At 40.4% G+C, this 16,834-nt stretch overlaps 1 long non-coding RNA gene across 1 annotated transcript in view; it reads left to right on the top strand.

Moving 5' to 3' along the window:
- LOC118146220 (uncharacterized) overlaps positions 1-13,759 on the top strand; it is a 35,882-nt gene extending 22,123 nt beyond the window's left edge. The window contains exon 4 of the long non-coding RNA XR_013524335.1: positions 13,344-13,759. This is a non-coding gene — a long non-coding RNA (uncharacterized LOC118146220). The remainder of the gene's footprint in view (positions 1-13,343) is intronic.
- The last annotated feature ends 3,075 nt before the right edge of the window (positions 13,760-16,834 follow it).

Genomic DNA, 16,834 nt, shown 5'->3' with positions numbered 1-16,834 from the left:
GCGTTTAGTAAGTAATGGTCGCTAGTGGCTTGGAGAAGGATGGAATGGAAAGTGACTGCTAATAGGTATGGGATTTCCTTTTCAGATAATGAAAAAGTTCCGGAATGAGATAGTGAAAATGGTTGTACAATTTTGTGGGTATACTAAAAACCACTGAATTGTCCACTTTAAAAAAGGTGAATTTTAAGGTATGTGAATTACATCCATTAAAAAAAACAAATTAGATATAAATTAGTGAATAAAGATGTAGAGAAACTATTAATAAATCACTCATGCACTGCTACTGGGAATGTAGATGATGCAGCCACTCTGAAACTGATTTGGTGGTTCTTTTCAAAGCTAGACATGAACTTACCATATGGACCACCAACTCTACCCTTGGGTGTATGGCTGAAAGAAATGAAGGCTCATTCAGGAACTCGAACATAAATATTCATAGCAGCTTTATTCATAGTAGCCTCAGGCTGGAAACTTCTCACATGTCCTTTAATGATAAATTGTTAGACAAACCGTGGTATGTTCATACTACAGAATACAAATAGTTAATACATAGGAATGAACTAGAGGTACAAATAAACTAGTGATGGGAAGAAGCAGTAGAAGCCACAAGTGAGAAGAACTTGGTGCATCTTAAAGCTTTCTAATAATGAGATCTAATGGGAGAATTGGGCTGCCTAATGCACTCAACAGCTTAGATGTACCTCAAGGAGATTATGCTAAGTCTTAAAAATATGTCAAAAGGTATGATTCCTATGTAACATTCATGAAGTAATCTACTTATAGAGATGGTTAGGGATGGGGTGAAAGGATGCACGTGGCTATAGAGAGAGAACATGAGGGAGTCTTCCAATGATGCAACCGGGTAACTTGATGTGGTGGTTATACAAAGGTAGAGATGTGTGATTGCGGACAGTAAACATGCTCCACCCCTTCCCGTGATTGCATCTCTAACTGGTGAAATCTGAATAAAGCCTGTGGAGGTCTGCGGATCGTACCCATGTGAACTTCTTGGTTTTCGTGTTGTACTGGAGTTGTAACAAGTGTTAACATTGTGAGAGACTGGAGAATAGTGCATAGGAGTTACCTGTAAATTGCTTTTCAAGTTTCTGTGAATATATAATTGTTTAAAAATAAAAAGTTAAAAGAAAAGTGACTAATGATCACCTTTTCTTTATTCGGTCGAAAAAAATAAAGCACCAAATCAGTGTGTTTAGGATTTTACTATTTATGTAAAATAAACAGAAAGTTTTATATATGAACTTCCATGTATATGAATAAACTATCTCTGAAAGGGTACAAAAGAAGCTAATACCATTTCTTTAACTCTAGGAACAGAAACTGAGTAACTGAGGTAATAGAGGTGAGCATAGAATTTTTGCTATACCTTCTCTGAATTTTGAGCCACATGAAGAGACCTACTGATAAATAAACACATAAATATTAAAACTAATTTAATCAGTGGACTTCCACTTCTGATAAGGTGGAGTGGACATACTTTTGCTCATTCCTCTGAGTATGTACACTGAAAACAGCTAGGAATTACATATAAAATGAACACAAAAACACTGAAAGATGGCAAGAAGAAAGCAGACTGGTTAAGAACCTCAAAATCTGAAGAACTGCTTGGTGGTGAGTTCTCTAGGATTTATTTTAACCTCATATATCCAAGACTGTGGTTTGGAGATATCAGAAACCCAGAAATGCCAATGGACACAGATAAAGTTCCAAGCAAAGACTATGGTCTCTAGCCAGAGGACCAAAAAAGGGACAGCTTGGCAAGACAAAATCTTGGCAAAAGAATAACTGCTGTACTCTAGCCATAAACAATAGAAAAAAGTTGTGGCTTCATTCCCATTTCCATCAGCAACGTGAGGATGAGAGCCTAAATTTCTACCCTTCTCAGGCTGTAATGAGGTACACAAATTCCTCTGCCTCAATGGTATCGGTAGAGATATTATGGGGAGACTGGACTTCCACAACCACTCAGTCATATTAGGTACCCATCAGTCATATTAGGTACCCATCCACCCCCTAACAGGGAGAGCAGTTGTAGAGGCCTAACAGCAAGTCAGAAATTTTACCTTTGCTCAACAGTAATGAGGTCACACTCTGTGATGTCATCGGAGGCCACATAGAGAGCAGAAACATGGCTTATTTCCCCTCCCAGGCAGGGTGGTTATAGTAGATACCTAGTAGGGATCCTGTACTCCCATCGATGCCCAGGAGTAACAAGGTGCTCTTTCCCCACTGGATATCAATGAAAGCCAAGTAGAAAACCTGAAATCCCACCCCCATGTGGCATGGAAGTGTCCCCCTGTTCCCTACTGAAGCAATGTCTGAGGAGATCTTCTAAAGCACAAGATTTAAATAAGATCCAGAGTTTTAACATAATATCTAAAGTGGCCAGGTATTAATAATATATCACTTGTTATACCAAGTAATATGTATGTAATGTAATAACTAGAATAACTACTTAAAAACCTGTACACTTGAAAATAGTAGATAAATGGAAGTAGAATTATTTTTTAAAGTGTCAGCAACCCAGAAAAGAGGTAGGAAATAGAAAACAAAGAAACTAAAAACAGAGAAAACAAACAAACAAAATGTAAATGACAGACTTAAGCCCTAGCATATCAGTAATTACATTAAATGTAAATGGTTTAAATAGACTAATTAAAACAAAAATTGCTACAATGGATTTAAAAAATGACCAATTATATAGTGTCTATAAGAAACTCACTTCAAGACATGGGTAGATTGAAAGTAAAATAATAATAAAAATACTCTGTGCAAAAAAGAATCAAAAGAAAGCAGTAGTAGCTATATTAATATCAGATAAAAAGATTCAGAATGATGAAAATTACCAGTGAAAGCAAGGGACATTACATAATCATAAAAGGGACACTCCATAAGGAACACATAGCAATGCTAAATGCACATGCACAGAACAAGAGAGCTTAAAATACGTGAAGCAAAGTTGATAGAACTGAAAAGAGAAATAGACAAATCTATAATTAATATTGGAAACAACACCTTTCTATCAATAATTTATAGAACAACTAGACAGAAAATCAGCAGTATAGAAAAATTCAGCAATATTATCAACCAACAAGATCTCATTGACATTTATAGAACAGCCCACTCAACAAAAGCAAAATGAACACCCTTTTCAATTGTCCATGAATATACCAAGATAGACCATATCCTGAGATTGAAGATAAACCTCAGAAAATCTAAAACATTTAAATCAAACAGAGTGTGTTGTCTGCCCACAACAGAATATAACCAGAAATCAATAGCAAGAAGATAAGAGAAAAATCTCCAAACACCTGGAAACTGAACACTACATTCCTAAATGATCTGTGGGTCAAAAACACAAATCTCAAGGGAAATTTAAGAATACATTTCGCTGAAAGAAAATAAAATTACAACATACCAAATTTGTTAGACACAACTAAAACAGCGTTAAGAGTGAAATTTATGGCATCTATATAATTAGAATAGTTTTAAATCAATAATTTAAGTTTTCCCCTCAAGAAACTAGGAAAAGCCAGCAGAAGAAAGGAGATAATATAGAAGCAGAAATCAATGGAATTAAAAACAGGAAAATAATAAAGAAAACCAATGAAACAAACAGCTTGTTCTTTGAAAAGATCAATGTAATAGATAAAACTCTAGAAAGACTGACAAAGAAAAAGGAAGACAGAAACGTCAAATGTTAGAAATGAAATGGAATAGATCATTACAGACCCTGCAGTCATATAAAGAATAATTTAAAAAACACTACAAACAACTCTACACAGATAAATTTGATAACTTAAATGGAATGAACTGATTTTACAAAATACACAACCACCAAATATGACGCAGTTAATTTGAAAAGCCTTGAAAATATTAAGGAAATTAAATTAGTAAATTAAAACCCCCAGCAAAAAGTACTCTTCAAGCCCTGATGGTTTTGCTGTAGAGATCTACTAAGTGATTAAAGAAGAATTAACATCGACTCTACACAACCTCTTCCAGAAAATAGAAGGGGACATTTTCAATTCATTTTATGAAGCCAACATTACCATCCTACTAAAATCAGACAAAGATGGTAACAAATAAACAAACATTACAGAGGAGTATTCCTCATGAAAGTAGATTCAAAAATTCCTAACAAAATATTAGTAAATAGAAATCAGTAATATATATGTAATTATTTTGTAAGTAATTCTTATTCCAGGGATGGAAGACTATTTCAAAATGTTTAAATCAATGTAACTTATCATATTAATAAACTAAAGAAGAAAATGATGTGGAAAATCATTTGATGAAATTCAACACCTGTTAAATATAAAAACTCTCAGGAAAATAAGAATGAGGGGAACTTCCTTAATTTGATAGAGAGTATTTATAGAAACAATTTTTAAATAAATGGTCTCCAACAAATTAAGGAAGCTAACATCATACTTTGTGGTAAATGCATGAATACTTTTCTCTTTAGATCAGGAGTGACATAAGTGTGTTTACTCTCAACATTACTATTTAGCATTGTGCTGGAAGTTCTAGCCAGGGTAATAAGGCAGGAAAAGGAAATAAAATAACTATAGATCACAAGGGAAAAATGAAGCTCTCCCTATTTGTAGATGAAATAATTGTCTACACAGAAAATCTCAAGGAGTCCAAACAAATTTTTTAAAAGTGAGTGTAGCAGGGCTTCAAGATGTAAGATCAACATACCAAAATCAATTGTATTTGTATATACAAGCCACAAACACATGAAAAAAACCTAAAAATATAGTACCACTTAGAGTTGCTCTAAGACATTGACTACTTTGGTATAAATCTGACAAAAACATGCACAGGATTTTCCTGCTGAAAACTATCAAATGCTAATGAAAGAAAGGAGATCCAAATGAATGGAGAGAGATAATCTATGCCTACAGATTGGGAGATTTAATGCCATAAAGTTTTGAATTCTCCCCAAATTGGTATATAGGTTTAGTGCAATTGTTATTAAATCCCCATAAGATATTTCAAGCATAGAAAAAGAATTTTCTAAAGTTAATTTGGAAAGACAAAAGAATAGAGATAGTTAGAACAATTCTGAAAAGTAGGAGTAAAATAAATTAAATCCAGTTGCAAGATTAATTATATAAAATTATAATAAACAAGACTTTGTGATATTGGCAAAGGGGTAGAAATACAACTTCATGGAACAGAATAAAGAACCTAAAATAGCATCACACAAATACAGTCAACCTATTTTTGACAAAGATGCAAAAGTAATTCAATGGAGGAAAGATAGTCTTTAACAAATGATCCTGGAACACTAGATGGGAAAAAAAGAACTTTGACGTAAACCTCTTACCTTACACAAAAACTAACTCAAAATTTATATGGATTCTAATTTAACATATAAAACTATACAGTGTTTTAAAATAACACAGGATAAAATTTTCTGAACCTAAGGCTTGGTGAATAGTTCTTAGACATGACACTGAAAGCATAAGTCATTTAGAAAAATAAATGAACTAAACTTCATCCAAAGTAAAAGTCTTTGCTCTCTAAAAGATACTATTAAGAGTATGAAAAGACAAGCTACAGACCAGGAGATAATATTTTCAAACTATATATGTGACTAAGTACTAATATCTAAAATATATTTTAAAAATTGTCAAAACTCAACAGTTCAAAAAACAAACAATGCAGTTAGAATATGGACAAAAGAAAAGAATAGAGATTTCACTGAAGATGTACAAGATAGCACAAAAGCAAATGAAAAGATGTTTGACATCACTGGGACTTAGGAAATGCAAATTAAAAACACAATGGGCTACATCACTGTACACCTGTTGTAATACTAAGATTAAAAAATAGCAACAAAGAGCAGATCATGAGGAGGATGTGCATAAACTGGATCACTTGTACATTGCTAGTGGGAATGTGAAATTACCTAGCCACTTTGGTAAATGGCCCTTAAAATTTTTTTAATTAAACATAAACTTACCATACGACCCAGAAATTGCACTCCTGGCCATTTTCTGAAAGGACTAAAAACATGTCCACACAAAACCTGTACATGACTGTTTGTAGCAGCTATATTTGTAATAGCCAAAAACTGGAAATAAAATGCCTTCTATACATGAATAGTTACATAAACTGTGCTACACCCATGATATAGAATACTACTGATATAAGTTGGATCTGTGTCCCCGCCCAAATCTCATGTCAAATTGTAATCACTAATGTTGGAGGTGGGGCCTGGTGGGAGGTGATGAGGGAGGTTTCTGATGGATTAGCACCATTTTCTAGTGCTGTCTCATGACAGAGTTCTCACCAGATCCAGTTGTTTAAAAATGTGTGGCACCTCCTGGCTCTCTGTTCCTCCTGCTCCAGCAATGAAAGACATACCTGCTTCCTCTTCTTTTTTGTCCATGATTGTAAGTTTCCTGAAGCCTCCCAGAAGCAGATGCCAGCATCGTGCTTCCTGTACAGCCTGCAGAACGATGAGCCAATTAAATGTCTTTTCTTTATAAATTACTGCGTTTCAGTTATTTCTTTATAGCAATGTGAGAACGGACTAATACAACCACACGGCAATAAAAAGAAGTGAACTACTGATACATTCAAGAACTTACCTGGATCTCAAGGGCATTATGCTGTGTGAATAAAGCCAATCTCAAAAGGTCACATACTGTGTGATATGTGCAGGATATGACTCTGAAGGAGGATATGACTCTGAAGGAGAGGTAAAAGGAAGACCTTTATGGTGATGGAATTAATCTCTATGTTGACTGTGGTGGTTGTGGGAATCTCTACTTGTGATAAAATAATATTAACCTACACACACAGATTGCACCAACGTCAAGTTGCTAGCTGTGAAATTGTATGAAAAATATGGAAGATGTAACTGAAACCAGCCAAATTGTCCCATAGAAGTGATGTTTATGGTTTCTTTTGAATAAACATAGAAGCTGAACCTCCCAGTCTTAAAACTTGAGAAAGTTACACTTGTCTTGTCTGATTCCTTCCTCAAGAAACTATCAGGCATTCAAAATGGTACTAAGGAGCTGAAACTCACCAGATCACCACATCTAGACAATGAGACATCAGACCTCTCACTCATCATGATTGCCTAACCAACCACCTACTTCCTGTTGACCAACTCCTCTTCCTTACCCCTCTCTAATTCCCATTTTCCCACAGATAGTTGGTTACATTTCTTCCCTGCTATATAAACCCCTAATTTTAGTTGCTTGGAGAAACAGATTTGAGACCGATCTCCTATCTCCTCAGCTGTATCACCTGAATAAAGTCTTCTTCCCTGGCAATACTCATTGTCTCAGTGACTGGTCCTGTGGCATTTCAGCAACATAACCATTGAGGAGAAATGGGTAAAATGTACACAGGGCCTTTCCATATGACTTTTACAACTTCCTTTCAATTTATCATTTTTTTAAGTAAAAAAATCCAACCAACATAATGTTAGGTACTAGAGATATTTGTGATGAATAACTCAACATTTTTATTGAGTACCTACTGTATGCCCTTGGTCCTTAAGGAACTCTGACAGGGTGATAAACCTAAGCTGATTGATGCAGGGTTGGAGGACGCATTCCAATCACAACTGCTTTGAAGGCCAGGAAGATTCTCTTGGTGGGCACCATTTATACCAGACTTGGAAGAATTTCCCAAGCAAATTTGGTTGGGTTTCAGGAGAAATGGGGATCAACATGTAAGAAGAGGCTGGGTGTGGTTGCTCATGCCTGTAATCCCGTAACCTTGGATCCCGAGGCAAGTGGGTCACCTGCGATCAGGAGTTCGAGATCAGCCTGGAAAACATGCTGAAACCCTGTCTCTAGTAAAAATACAAAAATTAGCTGGGTGTGGTGACAGGCTCCTGTAGTTCCAGCTACTTAGGGGGCTGAGACAGGAAAATTGCTTGAACCCAGGAGGCAGAGGTTACAGTGAGCTGAGATCATACCATTGCACTCAAGAGTGAGACTCTGTCTCCAAAAAAACAAACAAAAACAAAAATGCATTCCAACACATGTCCTGGAGTAGAAGGTGTGGTTGGAGAGAAAAACAGACCAGGGTGGGAGAAAATGAAAAGGTTTGGTCATCTCTCAGTCCTGGCTGTTCCAATTCCTATCCTTACATTCAAGTCTGCTTTTGTACACGTCACTTGCAATTCTTTCAAAAGGCCAATATTTCTCTGGATTCCAGGCCTTTGCATATACTGTGTGGTTTACCTGGTTAGCTTCTACTTAATCCTCAGATTTCAACACAAATAGCACATCCTCTAGGAAGCCCTCTCTGACTTCTGCTTTTCCCTGTGTGGGTTAACTGCCCTTGCTAAGGGCATCTCCGGCTCTATAGCACCTTTTCACTGCAGTTAGGTAAGAACTGATAGAAAGTTAGATTGTGGGAATGGAGGGGAAGTATGGAAGAATAGAGGAAGAACTCCAAAGTCTTGGTGTAATAGATGGAATCTTGCTTGTGTGTAAATTTTATATCCACCTTTGCTTGTAAATGAGTAAAACATCCCTGGAAGGATTTCCAAGAATCAGATCACACTCGTTCAATGCAGGAATGAATTATACTCCAAAAAGTGAGTCTGGGCTCTAGACAGGTGCTTGTGAAAGGAGTCAGGGCTGGGCTGGTGGTTCAGTTTGAGTTCCTCTAGCATAAACCCTGAGACTGGGACTTGGATGTAGGTAGTTTATCTGCAAGGTGATTCCAGGCAGCCCAAGTTGGGGAATGGTGAAGGTGAGACAGGGGAGGAAGGAAATTTGATAAGGGGTGCCATTCGTGAGCAGGTCACTGCTGTAAGCACTTGGGGTTCAATCCTGCTGTGGTCTCTGAAGAACTACCTTAGCATCACACCACTGGGGCTTGAGAAGTCTAGGCTACTGTCTGAATCTGAATCCCTTCAACCACTCCTGTTGTTTACGCCCCCTGTTTGTGCTATAACAAGTCCTGCAGTGCGTGGTGCAGGAGAAGGCTAGGCATAAAGCATAAGCCTAAAAGCTTATGGCTGGATTGAAACTACCAGAGGAGAGGGGAGGCTCCACATCTACTGCGGACTGAGGTGGGCAGCTGTTGGCCTGCTTAATAACTGGGGACTCCAGGAAGCAGATGAAACACAAGGCGGGGTGTAGATAGCACCTCCTCTGGGTGGGGTCCACAAACCCACTGTAGTTCACACTGGCATGGGATCTATGTGCTTCTGCTGGTAATGCTGGAGACACAGTCCTCAAAAAGAGAGCTGCAACAGCAGTCTGCCCAGCGATGAGCGTGAGTGTCGTTCTGAGTCAGAAAAAGGAGGGATTACCACCTCTCCTCAAGACAAAGAGCTGAAGTTTAGAGATCTTCTGTCACTTGCCTTTGAACACACAGGTTTTGCTAAAGCAAAACACTTAAAAAACTCCCAGGTGTTTTTTTTTTAAATCCTGTCTTAGAAGCCAGGACCCAGAAAACATTTGCTAAGTACACATATTAATGAACAAGTACTTCCTCGTCTCCATGCACGACGTGACTGGGAACTTTAGGGTATTCTTGCTAATCCCTAGCCAGAGCTACATAGGCAATGACAGCATTTGTGTGCTAGCCAGCCACTTCCTAGAGTTGAAATTTTTTAGCATCAAGCAGAAACATGCTAATGGGTTAGAGTTGCTTCAGATACATGAAAGTCTCCAAGCAGAGAGAAACAAGAATGCCTTCCTTTGCATAGTGGGAGTTCCATGACACCAACTCAAGGCCTGGCAAGCATTAAGTGTTGCCAATGTAGCCTAAGGGTTAATGAGCAATAGCAGCTGAGATACCTGGATGCTGTGAATTTAAGAGGGATTTCTGTGTGCCCTTTCAGTGGGATGAGTGAACCCAGTAAGGAAGCAGTGGTCACAATTTGGATTCTTCTTTGGCACTGTCCTTCTCCTGCAGTTCCTGCTGGACAATGACTGTGTTTATACTCTGTGACCTCATCCTCCTGGCTGTAGCTGATTAGCCCAGTGGTGAATCAGGAGATTTAATCCTTGACTGGGATGATTGAATGAGAGTCTCTCTGGAGACTATGAAGTAATATATACAGAAACCGTAATCATCAGGTGGTGGTGCTTGGCAGGAAGGCCTCATGGAGTTAGTTGAGACCTGGAGACTTTGCAATTCAAAAGGAGGTCACGGGTTTTGGTGGGAATTCTTTCTACCATAAGTGATAGAAAATTAAAAACAAATTAACTTATACACACAGAAAAGGAGATTTACTGGCTCAGGCAACTGTAAAATCCAGGCTAATATAAGTGTCATGTGTCACTTGATGCAGGGGCTCAAATGATGTCATGCAATCTATTTCCCTGCCCTTCTCCATGTCCTGGCTTTATTCTCAAACAGGATTTGTCCTGCCCTTTTCCATGTCCTAGCTTTATTCTCAAACAGGATTTGTCTTGGCCATTGGAAGATGACTCCAGCAGCCCCCAGACCTACCTCCCTATCTTGAAATTTCATAGTAAAGAGAGGCAGTCTCTTTCCAAAATGCCCGAGCAAAAGCCTCACTGCATCTTATTCACTCTGATAAGGTCAGTGGGACTTTGACCAAATCGTATGAACTTGAGAATCCCCAAACATCTGGAAGAAGAATGAATGTGAGGTCAGTAGTCCACAGCACCATTGCTAAATGGAGGATGGTTTTATGCTGAGAGGGAAATGGAGTTGGTACCCAGGGCAAAACACAGATTAGAAAACCGTGGTCATATAGGGAGGCTAGAGGAGGAGGGGAGGGAGAGGAAAGGACTGATAAAGAAACTCCTATAGCTTCTCATTTTGTTAGTTTTATACTTTCTTAGTCTGTTTGAGCTGCTATGATGAAATACTATAGACTGGTTGGCTTACAGACATCAGAAATGTATTTCTTACCATCCTGGAGGTTGGGAAGTCCTTGACAGGTTTGTTGTCTGGTGATGGCCTGTTTTCTGGTTCACATTTGGCTGGGTTTTGTTCTTATTGTTGTTGTCGTGTCCTCACATGGGGGATGAAGCAAAGGGTGGAGGTCACTTGACTCTCTTCTATATGGGCACTGCTCTTCCTCGTGAGGGTTCCATCTTTGTGACTTCATTTAATCCCAGTGACACATCCCCAAAGCCCCACGTCCTAATATTAGATTGGTTCAAATATAATTACAGTTTTTGCCATTAAAATTGATGGCCATTTAATCTTCCATTAAAGATAATGGCAAAAACTGTTATTACTTTTGCACCAACCTAGTACCATCACATTAGAAATTAGGCTTGAACAGCAATGGGGAAAGGATTCCCTGTTTAATAAATGGTGCTGGGAAAACTGGCTAGCCATGTGCAGAAAGCTGAAACTGGACCCCTTTCTGACATCTTACATTAAAATTAACTCCAGATGGATTAAAGATCTAAACATAAGAAGTAACACTATAAAAACCCTAGAAGAAAATCTAGGCAAAACCATTCAGGACATAGGCATAGGCAAGGACTTTATGACTAAAACACCAAAAGCATTGGCAACAAAAGCCAAAATAGACAAATGGGATCTAATTAAACTCTAGAGCTTCCGCACAGCAAAGGAAACAATCACTAGAGTGAACAGGCAACCAACAGAACAGGAAAAAAATTTTGCAACCTACCCATCTGACAAATTTCTAATATCCAGAATCTACAAAGAACTGAAGCAGATGTACAAGAAAAAAAACAAGCCCATTCAAAAGTGGGCAAAGGATATGAACAGACACTTTTCAAAAAAAGACGTATATGAGGCCAAGAAACACATGAAAAAATGCTCATCATCACTGGTCATTAGAGAAATGCAAATCAAAACCACATTGAGATACCAGCTCACGCCAGTTAGAATGGCGATCATTAAAAAATCTGGAGACAACAGATGCTGGAGAGGATGTGGAGAAATAGGAACACTTTTACACTGTTGGTGGGAGTATAAATTAGTTCAACTATTGTGGAAGACAGTGTGGCGATTCCTCAAGGATCTCAAAATAGAAATTCCATTTGACCCAGCAATCCCATTACTGGGTATTTACCCAAAGGATTATAAATCATTCTATTATAAAGACACATGCACACGTACGTTTATTGCGGCACTGTTTACAATAGCAAAGACCTGGAACCAACCCAAATGCCCATCAATGATAGACTGGACAAAGAAAAAGTGGCACATATACACCATGGAATCCTATGCAGCCATAAAAAATGATGAGTTCGTTTCCTTTGTAGGGACATGGATGAATCTGGAAACCATCATTCTCAGCAAACTGACACAAGAACAGAAAACCAAACTCTTAGGCAGGTGATGAACAATGAAAACACATGGGCACAGGGAGGGGAACATTTCACACTGGGGTAGATTCAGAGGTGGGTTCCAGGGGAGGGGAGGGACAGCAGGGAATGGGGGATTGGGAAGGGCTAACACTGGGAGAAATGCCTGATGTAGGCAATGGGGGAATGTAGACAGCAAATTACCATGGCATATGTGTATGCAACAATCCTGCAGGATGAGCATATGTACCCCAGAGCTTAAAGTACAATAATTAAAAAAAAAAGAAAGAAATTAGGCTTGAGCACATGAACTTGGTGGGGGACTGGGGTGGGGATGGGGTGGTCACAAACATTCAGTCCATAGCATATTCTCATCCCCAGAAGTCCCATTAACTTTGTGTTTACATAAGAAACCTCCCCCTCCTTTTTTTTTCAAGGTGGGTTTCTGTTTCTTACCACCACCACACCCAAACTCAGACTGAGAAGTGCTCAGTTACCCTGGCCACCAGCACAGATGGCTGGATTGACACTACCATGAGGCGAATGTGTGCCTAGATGCAGTTTAATAGATGAATCATGAGCATTAATTTCTCGAACTGCAATTGTCTCCCCAGTTACTAAGCACTGTTAGTCCTAATTAACCAGTTTGCAGGCAATTTTTCAACCTATCAAGTAGTGAAATAAAATAATGAACTCAGCTGAGGAGGAGTGGAAAGGCGGCAAGTTCTCTGGGGAACTGGTGTTTTATTACCAATTCCACTCAGGGTTGAGATGCACGGGGTTTTTTCTTCTTTATTTTCCTTTTTTTCCCCACCTTTCTCCTAATCATACCTTCACGTCACGAGAATCCTGTCAGGGTATTAAGATGAAAGATGTCTCTATGTTTTCCTTATAAACGAGCTCGATTTAATTCATGATTACGCCCAGTTAATTTGGATGTCTTAATGACCCCGTTTGCAGGGAAAAGAAATCAGATGAATGTGTTCTGCCCACCTCACTTGATAGCATCTCAAAGGAGTTTCTGTATTAGGAAACAAAATATTAAAAACCTTATTACTCTGTTTCCAGATGTGTGATTAGACGTGGATATTCTTTCATTTTGATGACTCGAGTCAACAGGAAGTCTGAAAGGAAATAAAGGGGCAAACCAGCTCATTAAAATTCCAGAAGTCCGGAGTCCCTCATGATATGGCCTTGCCTGGCTTTCCACTCTCCCCTTCTCCCACTGCTCATCTGGACCACAGACAGCAAGGGTTCAATAAATGCCTGTTGATGGAAGGAGAGGTCTCTTCCGGAGCTCAGCACTCCTGGCGCAGTCCTACCTTGTGGGCCCCTTGGGGGCGCTGGTGCCTCTCGAACACTTGGCGCAAGTCTGAGCTCTCTTTTCCTGGGATTTCTTGAGCAGAGCTGAGAGGCTGACATTTCCACAAAGAGCATCGCTGAAAATGTGTGAGCAGCCGGGGAAATAAACAGGGAAAATGCATAAATCCATAAAATGTCCATGTTTCCAAATGAACTCCAGAACTCTAGTCAAGGTGGCCGAGCTGTTTGCCAGACTCAACTTTTTCTGGCTTCTGGCTGCTCCTGGCTCTGTCTGTGCATCCCCCCTCCCCATCTCCGTGTCTCCAGGGCCACCTGTTTTCCGTGTTGAAGGAGCTATGTGCTGGGCACTTTCCCTACCTCCTAAGACTGTACCAGGAAAGTCTTTCCTTTCATGAATTCAAATGTTTAATTTTGCCAGTCACATGCCTGGCAGCTGGCCGGAGCTGCTAGCTGAGGCGTCTTGGTTCTCCAGGCAGCCTCTCATGTGGCCTAGGTTATTCTAGACCAACTCCCTCATCAGTGGTTTCAGAGGAGAACCCTCTCTACACAAGTACTCATTACATTTCTGCTCGCACTAAGTTTGTACCTATATCTATTGGCCAAAGCAAGCCACAAAGCCAAACCCAGAGTCACTGAGGAGAGGCACGCCCACAGGGCAATGGATGCATGACGCACTGGGGTCCTTACTGTAGCAAACTACGTAGGGCAGCGTGGTAGTGACCAGTCAAGTCATTCTCAGTGGGACCCCTACCAAGTGGTCCAAGATACTGTAGTAAATTCTCTGGTAGGGCGACTGGTAGAAACATTTATTAGGTTGGTGCAAAAGTAATTGTGATTTTTGCCATTAAAAATAATGCCATTAGGCCAGGCGTGGTGGCTCATGCCTGTAATCCCAGCACTTTGGGAGGTCGAGACGGGTGAATTACCTGAGGTCAGGAGTTCGAGACTAACCTCGCCAACCTGGTGAAACCCCGTCTCTAATAAAAATACAAAAATTAGCTGGGTATGGTGGCACACACCTGTAATCCCAGCTACTCGGGAGGCTGAGGCAGGAGAACTGCTTGAGCCTGGGAAATGGAGGTTGCAGTGAGCCGAGATCACACCACTGCACTCCAGCCTGGCCGACAGAGTAAGTCTCTGTCTCAAAAGTTAAATAATAAAAATAATGCCACTGAAAGTATTTGTTTCTCGGGTCTTTCTAGATCTTGTTGATATAGTAGGACCTAAGAAAGAAAGAAAAATCCGTGGGGCATGGAGAGACCTGCCCGCTGTGTTCTGGATTTGTGTCCAGGATTTGTTCCCTGTAGCTCAAGGGGGATGGGTTGAGAGGAGCCCAGCTGGGCCTCCACTCTGCTGCACTCTGAAGGAAGTTCTCATAGGAAGTGCTCATAGGAAGTTCTCATAGGAAGTGCTCATAGGAAGTTCTCATAGGAAGTTCTCATAGGAAGTGCTCATAGGAAGTTCTCATAGGAAGTTCTCATAGGAAGTTCTCATCTGCATTTTTGTAGGATGTAACTCCCTTCTGGAAGGCATCTCAGGGGTAATTCATAAAAATAAAAAACAAAGCCATGTTGAACTAGGTCAACATAGAATGTGTATGAGCACATTTGGGTGCTGAGGAACTGGATCCACTATACCAACATCTTAAAGACGGGAGGAATTATAGTCAAGTAGGCTGGTATAAGACAAAAGGTTCCTGAGATGAGACCACGCATCTTCTCCAGGTTAACTTGTGTGTTGTTTTATATCTATTTGCCTGATCACCTTAGTGTGTGTTTGTGCGCATGTGTGTAAGTGTGTATGATGAGGGGGAGGGAGGAGGGGAGAAGGAGGGAGGAAGGGAAAAGAATATGAAATGTACATGAAGCGGATATTGCTAGTTCTCCCAGCACAGCCCCTTAACCCACCACAGACTACAACCTGCACAGAGTTCCTTCCTGTAGCAGCCCCTGGTGCCCACTGCATCTCTCCCATAGGCATCTCGCTGAGGGGTTTCATGCATATGTGGGGTCAGATCAGAAGCACCAACAGAGTGAGCCTCCAGGAGGAATCTTCCACTCCGGAATTAGTGCATAAATGCTCCAGCCTTCTTCTCCCTCATTGGGACAGTTCTGAAGCATGTCCCACGCTGGCTCAGAGGGTCCTAGCAGGACGAAGCTTCGGCTGCCCAAGCAACAGTGCACTTATGTTTATTTATTATTTATTGAGATGGAGTCTCACTCTGTCACCAAGGCTGGAGTGCAGTGGGGCAATCTCAGCTTACTGCCATCTCCGCCTCCCGACTTCAAAGGATTTTCGTGCCTCAGACTCTTGAGTATCTGGGACTACAGGCATGCACCACAGCGCCTGGTTAATTTTTGTACTTTTAGTAGAGATGGGATTTCTCCATGTTGGCCAGGCTGGTCCCGAACTCCTGACTTCAGATGAGCTGCCTGCCTTGGCCTCCCAAAGTGCTGAGATTACAGGCATGAGCCGCGCCCTGCCAGGACAGTGCATTTACTAGCACACACTCTGCTGGCTTCTTCTCTTCCCTGACTCACTTCTCCACTCTGTCATCAGGCTTCCTGGGATCATTGCCTGAATAAACTGCCTGCATTTAAGAAGTTGACTCAGAGTCTGCTTCTGAGACACCAACTGGAGACAGCAGAGGTCAGTATAGTGAGATCGTCTGTGTGTTTGTGAAGCTATTTTATTCACAAACTGAAGAAGGTATTTATGTGCGTATGTGTGTCTAAGACAGAGAAAGAGCAGCAGAGGGTGGAGGGAAAAAGAGGAGGAGGATGATGAGAAGGAAAGAGAGGAGGGGCAGCTAAGAAATGAAAGAGAAGAGAAAATGGAAACTACTAACGTCTTGAGCATCCACCTATGCTTCTTAGACCTATGAAATATCACCTCCTCCTGAAGGTGGTTCTGATCCCTCCATGCACGGACCCCAACTCAGCTCAGTAGGATCAACCCCTCCCCACATCCTTGCCCAAGCTATCAGGACATTTGGATGTAGCTGTTTTCAGATCCATATCTTTTCATTCTCTTGTCCTGAGTGCCTCATTAGACCTGGCATTTAAACTGTCAATGAATACACGAAAGGGAACTAGAATGGATGAACAAATGTCAGCAGCATACAAATAATTGAAATTTGAAAAGATTTAGATGCTTTTGGAGGGAAAAGCACTGGGAGGCCAAAGTGGGCAGATAGCTTGGGCCCAGGAGTTTGAGATCAGCCTGGACAATGTGGT

The sequence above is a fragment of the Callithrix jacchus genome, chromosome 12, assembly GCF_049354715.1.
Source record: "Callithrix jacchus isolate 240 chromosome 12, calJac240_pri, whole genome shotgun sequence".
Classification (NCBI taxonomy): Eukaryota; Metazoa; Chordata; class Mammalia; order Primates; family Cebidae; genus Callithrix; species Callithrix jacchus.
Note: the sequence above shows the minus strand (reverse complement) of the source record. Positions and strands in the feature narration are given on the sequence as shown.